At 36.6% G+C, this 6874-nt stretch overlaps 1 non-coding gene across 1 annotated transcript; it reads right to left on the bottom strand.

Annotated features, from left to right (window-relative positions):
• Positions 1 to 1273: 1273 nt before the first annotated feature.
• LOC113874009 lies at positions 1274 to 1380 on the bottom strand. The gene has a single exon (XR_003506071.1). It is a non-coding gene; the product is annotated as a small nucleolar RNA R71 (small nucleolar RNA).
• Positions 1381 to 6874: the final 5494 nt, after the last annotated feature.

Here is a 6874-nt window from a genome sequence, read left to right as displayed (position 1 = left end):
TCCATAGCTAGGGCTATGAGAACTATTGTTCATAAATTTATGAAATTTTGATATTTGAATTTAAATTTGATTTCTGTTTTATGATTAGATTTTATCCTATTTCGCTTCTTTCTTAATCTCAATTAATTATATCATCAGGCGACCGTATCTCAGTTAATTAATAGATCTATAGGGTAAAACGAGACAAAGGATTAGGTGGACCAAACCAATCTTTCTCTTCTAATCATTATTAAATTAACAAGTTCATAGGTTCCTCAAGCTTTCTCAAATTGATGTCTTGCATGACCATTGGGTATTAATAGTATTCGTATGAATGATTGGTAATCACAAGGAAATCAGATTTAGAGTTAAATAGAAAAATAACATAAAGGATTGAATGAGAAAACCCATATGCCCTAGGTTCCTCTCTGATAAGTTTAACCAAGATGTGCATTGTATTCTTTACTCGTAGTTTTATAATTGATTTTATAAATTCTTGTTTTTAATTAATCTCGTATCTTTGAAGCGTAAACAATTGCATTAGGAAATTCTTAGTAATTGGAAAACAATCCTTGTGGGACGATATTTCAGGAACTTAATTTAAGAACCCTGTATTACATCTCAATGGTACATTTGCCCTCTGTATAAGTTTTTGACACCGTTGCCGGGGAATGCTTTTTCAATATTAAGAAAATCTCAAATTTAATTGATTTAAGCAATTTGTGTTTTATTTTATTTTGTTTTGTCTATTATTAAATTATTTTTATAATTTTTGTATTTATTTTATTTTAATTTTTTTTCACAATTTTTTTTAATGTATGCTCACTCATTCTAAGTGCTCTACAACTTGTTTATTTGATCCGGAGATTGAGAGAACAACGCGTAGACAAAGAAAAGAAGTGAAAGAGCAAAGAGCGGCAGAGGGAAGGAGATCAATTCAAGATTACATGACACCTACTGCTAGAGGCACTCCTAAAGCATCGCAGCCTCTAATGTGGAGGCAAAAAATTTTGAATTGAAACCAGCACTCATAACCGTGGTCTAGAACTCCATGCAGTTTGGAGGCATGCCTAATGGAGACCCCAATTTACATCTGACAAAGTTCCTTTGATTGACAGATACCATAAAATACAATGGAGTCTCCAACGATGCTATTCGACTTCGTCTTTTCCCATTCTCGGTATCTGAAAAGGTGAATGCGTGGTTTTCCTCACTTCCAGCCAACTCCATCAAAACTTGGGAGGATCCCACTCAACAATTCTTAAGAAAGTACTTTCCCCCATCAAGGTCCTCTAAGCTTATGACGGAGATATGTTTTTTCCAACAATATGAAGCAGAATCCTTATTCAAAGCATAGGAGCGATTTGGAGAGCTTTTGAGGAGATGTCCTCATCATGATTTTTTGACGTGAAGACAGGTACAAATTTTTTACAGTGGCCTATCAATCACTACTAGGGCTACAATTGATGCTGTAGTAGGAGGGTCCCTCATAAGAAAAGATCCAGATGATACATACAAGTTGATAGATGAGATGACATCTTCTAGCTTTGAGTGGCACATTGCTGACTCTTATGACATTAAGAGGAAAAAGACTGCCTAGTTTACCAAGCAGAGAGCAGCAGCCCACTAATGAACCAAATGACAGCCCTTACAAAGCAACTAGAATCTTTAATGAAGACTCAAGACCAACCTGTAAGAGCTCCTGCAAGCCCAGAATCTAAGCAAGAGGAGGCAAATTTCATGGGCAATCACAGTTCGGGGTGGAGGAGTAACCCTCCTAACTCTTGGGGGAATGGCTTTGGAAGTCAAAATTCAAGTGTTTATCGCCCTCCTCATGTGCAAAGTCAGGGAGCAAGACCTGAAGGAAAAGAAGCTCCTAGATCTCAGTCCAACTTTCAAGAACAGACGATGCAATATGTGCATTACTCTGATAATAGGATGACAGAGCTTGAATCCAAGTTAGACCAACATATTGAGAGAACTGATAAGTGGTTCACAAAGGTTAAATCTGAAATACAAGCTAACTTTTCTAAGATGAGTGCACAATTAGAGCAAATTATGAACCTTCTAAGTTAAAGAGTGATGGGAACACTGCCATCTCAGCCTGAACCTAATCCAAGGGAGCAATGCAATGCCATTACCCTTAGAAGTGGGAAGAAACTACAAGAATCTCAAAACAGAGGCACATGCACGCCCATACTTATAGAGAAGCACGCCCATGCTGATTCTACTTGCATGCCCGTGCTTACTGATGAGCATGCCTCTGCTGAAATAGAAGCACGACCGTGCTTATACAAGCACGCCCATGACGGTGATAAAAGCACTGTTGTGCATCACTATGAGCAAGATCATGCTTCAAGCGAGGAGCCTAAAAAAGAAAAGAACGAAGAGCATCATATTCAACCAAGGCCCTGTGAGCCTAAGATATCTTTCCCACAACGGCTGCAAGGTCATCCTCCTTATGATGAAGAGTTCCACAAGTTCTTAGACTTATTGGGCAAAGTGCACATCAATATGCCTTTCATTGATGCTATCTTCAAAATGGCCAAATATGCTAAATTTTTAAAAGAGATGTTGACCAATAAAAGAAAGTTGAGAGCACATGAAACTGTGAAGCTCACCCAAGAGTGCTCAACTATAGTCCTTAAAAAGCTTCCACCTAAGCTTAAGGACCTAGGGAGTTTTACTATTCCTTGTACAATTGGGAAAACTCATATTGATAAGGCTTTATGTGATTTAGGAGCAAGTATTAATCTTATGCCTTATTCTGTTTTCAAGAAGCTTGGAATGTATAAACCTAATCCGACCTCCATGTCACTTCAGCAGACAGATAGGTCAATCAGATACCCCAAAGGCATAATGGAGAACGTACTAGTAAAAGTTGGGGAGTTTATATTTCCTGCTGACTTTGTGATACTTGACATGGAGGAAGATGATTATGTCCCCATCATACTAGGGAGACCGTTCTTGGCCACTGCTAGGGCCATTATAGACGTATAAGAAGGGAAGCTTACACTGAGGCTAGATGATGAGGAAGTTATATTTCAAGTTTTCAATTCTTTCAAGTACCCTTCTAGCCAAGAGTCTTGTCACTTTGTAAGCACTGTAGATGTTGCTTCTCCTCCTCCAATTTATGTGAAGCATGGAACCATAAGAAGAAGGCCAAGGAGGAAGCAATATAAGAAGAAGAAAAGACAAAAGCTTAAACTATCCATTAATAAGCCTCCTAATTCGAAGCTTAATTTTTTTTCTCTTTATTCTAATCCTCATCTTATGAATAATTTTTCTGATGTAATAGATATTGGGGAGGCAAAGCTGCTGAGGAGACAATTGCATATCAAGGGAGTCACCTCTGAGACTCATATCTTTGATCCTGTCTCATCGATCCTCTAATCTAGCTATCTACAGTCTTGCCTTTAAATTAACTTAAAAAATACTGCATTTACTGACCAATGTTGGTAAATCAGTCAACTGGAATACACTGACTACTGCTCCTATCTCAGGCCTTAGCCCATTCTCAAACTGGGCACACAAATCTTCATTTCCATCCTCGTGCAGGAAATGAGGCTAGTACTTCATAAGCTCGTGCAATTTCACAGCATATTCTCCCACAAACATATTTCTTTGCTTGAGCTCAAGGAATTCTCGAGCCTTTTGTTTCCTGAAGTCTCTGGGGAAATAGTTTCCTAGGAAACATGCCTTGAAAGCTTCCCAATGAATGTACCTTCTTCTTGTGGTAGAGTTTGACTAGTAAACCTCCACCAGTCCTTTGCTTCTTCTCCTGACATATAGGTGACATAAATCACCTTATGCTCTTCGCGACATTCTATCGCATTAAAAATTTTCTCTATATCCGCTATCCATCTCTAGGCTCCTTCAGGATCAAATTTTCCTTCGAACTTTGGAGGGTTATGTTTTGTGAACAAGGAATGTCCACGATACTCTATCAGCTCCGCATCTTAGTTATGCACCAAGGTTTCCAAGACTGGCATCATGCAGGCCAGGATCTCATTCGTAGCATCAGTAGATCTACCTCTACCATCCATAATTCTAATTTTAGAAAAATCAAATCTCATACATCAACTTTCATTCCAACACATTTCACATCAAGCTCAAACCATATAAACATTTCAAACATCTCAAACAAGTCAAACAATATGCAATCACTAGGGGATATTTGTGATTGTTTAATTAAGTTAACCCCTTGTTTATCCTTTTCCTTCATTTTATCTCACCTTAATTATTATAACCTTTTGGCCATATTATAACCTGTAAAAGACCTCATGATTTTTAATTGTATTCAATTGACTTAGTGGAGAGTTAGTTTATCGTCAAGCCTATGGTAGTATATTTCTTTTTAGAGGGACTGAGCGTTCTCTATTTTTGTCCTTATACACTGAAAGAAAGGGAGGAGAGTAGAGTATCACTGTTTGATGATTGAGCAAGAAGACAGAGAATATAAAATTTTAAATGACTTTTTATTTCTTAAACTCAATGATATTACTCTTTTTCTTTGTATCTCTGTTGTTTTAGATTTCTTATTTTGATAATATGTTTCAAATTGTTCCTCTATTCTTTAGTTAGGACTTTTGCTTTAGGGCAAGCAAATCTCAAGTATGAGGGGGTTGATAAGTTCATATTTTGATATATTTTATAACTTATAATTTATACACTTAAACTCTATTTTATATATATTTACACTAATTATGTAATTAATTATTGCAATTTAGTTGAAGTTGTTATTAGTGCATTATGGAGATATTCTGGATAAAAATAGATAATTTTAGTCTTTGATAGTGCTATGTGAAGTTGAGTTTGAATTTTGAATTTAAAATTTAAACTTAGATATGAAGATTTAGAGCGATTCTGATGGTGGATAAAACCAGTTTGAAAAGATAGAGCTTAACTGACTAGAAACTCAGGCCACAACCTATATAAAGATGCCTTATGCCCCACACTTGAGAGACTTCCACTTCTCTGCATGTAATAGATAAAAATAAGGGGCTAATATGTATGTAAATAAATAAAAGTATTTTAGGAGTCAAAATTAGAAAAGCATTATAATAGTTGTGATGTGTAAGCAGATAAAAGCGGGAGACTATATAAGAGCTTTGTGTATGACATTGAACATTATGAATAGAATTGTGATATTGTGTTCCTCTTCAACCTGCATTGTTGGGAGTGAGTGAGTGTTGTTAAGGATAATTGATATTGTCTTTAACAATTTGGTATCAGCTAAGTCGGAGACGATGGTGACAACAAAAGAACTCGAGACACGCATGGACACAATGAGAAGACAATGACAGATTCATAAGATTTAATACAGAAGACCTTGGAGGCATTGCAGAAATCGATCGAGGAATTAGTATCTTCAATAGCAGCCTTGAATGCTAGCTAAAAAATCACACCAGAGAATGAATCCCACAACGAGACATCGGAAACTCCTTCCTCAGTTCTTGATAGAACCCACCTGCAATTTCTATCTTTTGATGGCTCCAATTTCTGTGAATGGCGAGCAAAAGCAGAACAATTCTTTGAGCTCAAAGGCACACCGGAAAATCAAAGAGGTCGTTTACTTCTTCTCTCCATGGATGGCAAGGCATTCTCATGGCAACGCCATTACATTCAGTCACTAGATTTTTAGAGCACAACATGGATTCAAATCTTGCAAGATGTTGGAAACATATTCGATGATGGAGCATTTAATGACCCAGTTGCGAAACTCGCAAGATTGAAGCAAGAAGGTTCTTTACTCGAATATCTAGAAAATTTTGACAATCTTTTGCCTCGTGTAACAATCTTTGAGGAGATAGCATTAAGCTTCTTCCTTTTAGGATTACGTTTAGAGTTGGAGAAATTAGTTCGTGTCCATAGGCCATCTACAATTCAAGAAGTTGTGAGGTTGGCACGTTTATAAGATGAGGTGCTTCAAGAAATTACAAAGAAACTCAATGGGAATAAATTGACCACCTCTGAGACACAATTTAGGTACTCACGATCCTAGTCTAGTGCAAATCAAAATAACAAAATTCAACCTATAACTACACTGCAGCAAAATCACATCGCATCATCACAAAACTCAAATTCTATTGTCGATTTAAAATCTACCACTGCAAGCTTAATTTCAAGGAAAGAGGTCAGCGAGCGTATTTCTAAAGGATTATGTCATTTATGTGGTGAGAAATGGGATAAGAACCATCGACTTAAGTGTAAAGTTTGGGGAAAATTAAATGCCATTTTTTCTGCACAAGAGGAGTTTGCTGAATGTGTCATTTCAGATTCAGAAAAAGAACAAGATAATGAATTGCTAGAACACAGTTTAGAATTAGCCAGTTTCAAATGTTCATATCTCTTTACATGCATTACAAGGTATAGCTGGTGGGAACACATTACAATTGAAAGGATTAATAAAAAAAACAAGAGGTTTCCTTCCTCATGGATATAGGGAGTACACACAATTTCATCAGTGAAAAGTGGATCAAGCTTTTAGGATTAAAAACCACTTTCATTAGAGACTTTCCTGTACTGGTAGCATCAAATAAACAACTCATGATTACACAAAAATGTCCTCAAGTGACTTGAAAATTCAACAATCATTCTTTTATGGCTGATTTCTTGGTTTTGCCTAGTAGCCATTTTGGAGTAATTCTTGGCATGCAATGGTTTATGACACTAGGTGAAATTTCTTGGAACTGTGCCCATGCCCATTTACCATGAAGTGTTAGCGTCAAGGTGAAACAGTTACATTACAAGGTGAACAATATCAGAGTGACCACATACAAATATCAAGAAATCTGAAAACCGCATAAGCCCAAACCATGTTACTTGCTATACATGTTGCGATTTGCTTCTAGGCTACAACAAATCAAAATGCACCAGAATTAATTGTAACACA

Source organism: Abrus precatorius, unplaced genomic scaffold (assembly GCF_003935025.1).
Source record: "Abrus precatorius isolate BTA unplaced genomic scaffold, Abrus_2018 Scaffold7, whole genome shotgun sequence".
Lineage (NCBI taxonomy): Eukaryota > Viridiplantae > Streptophyta > Magnoliopsida > Fabales > Fabaceae > Abrus > Abrus precatorius.
This window is presented reverse-complemented; position numbering and strand designations above follow the sequence as displayed.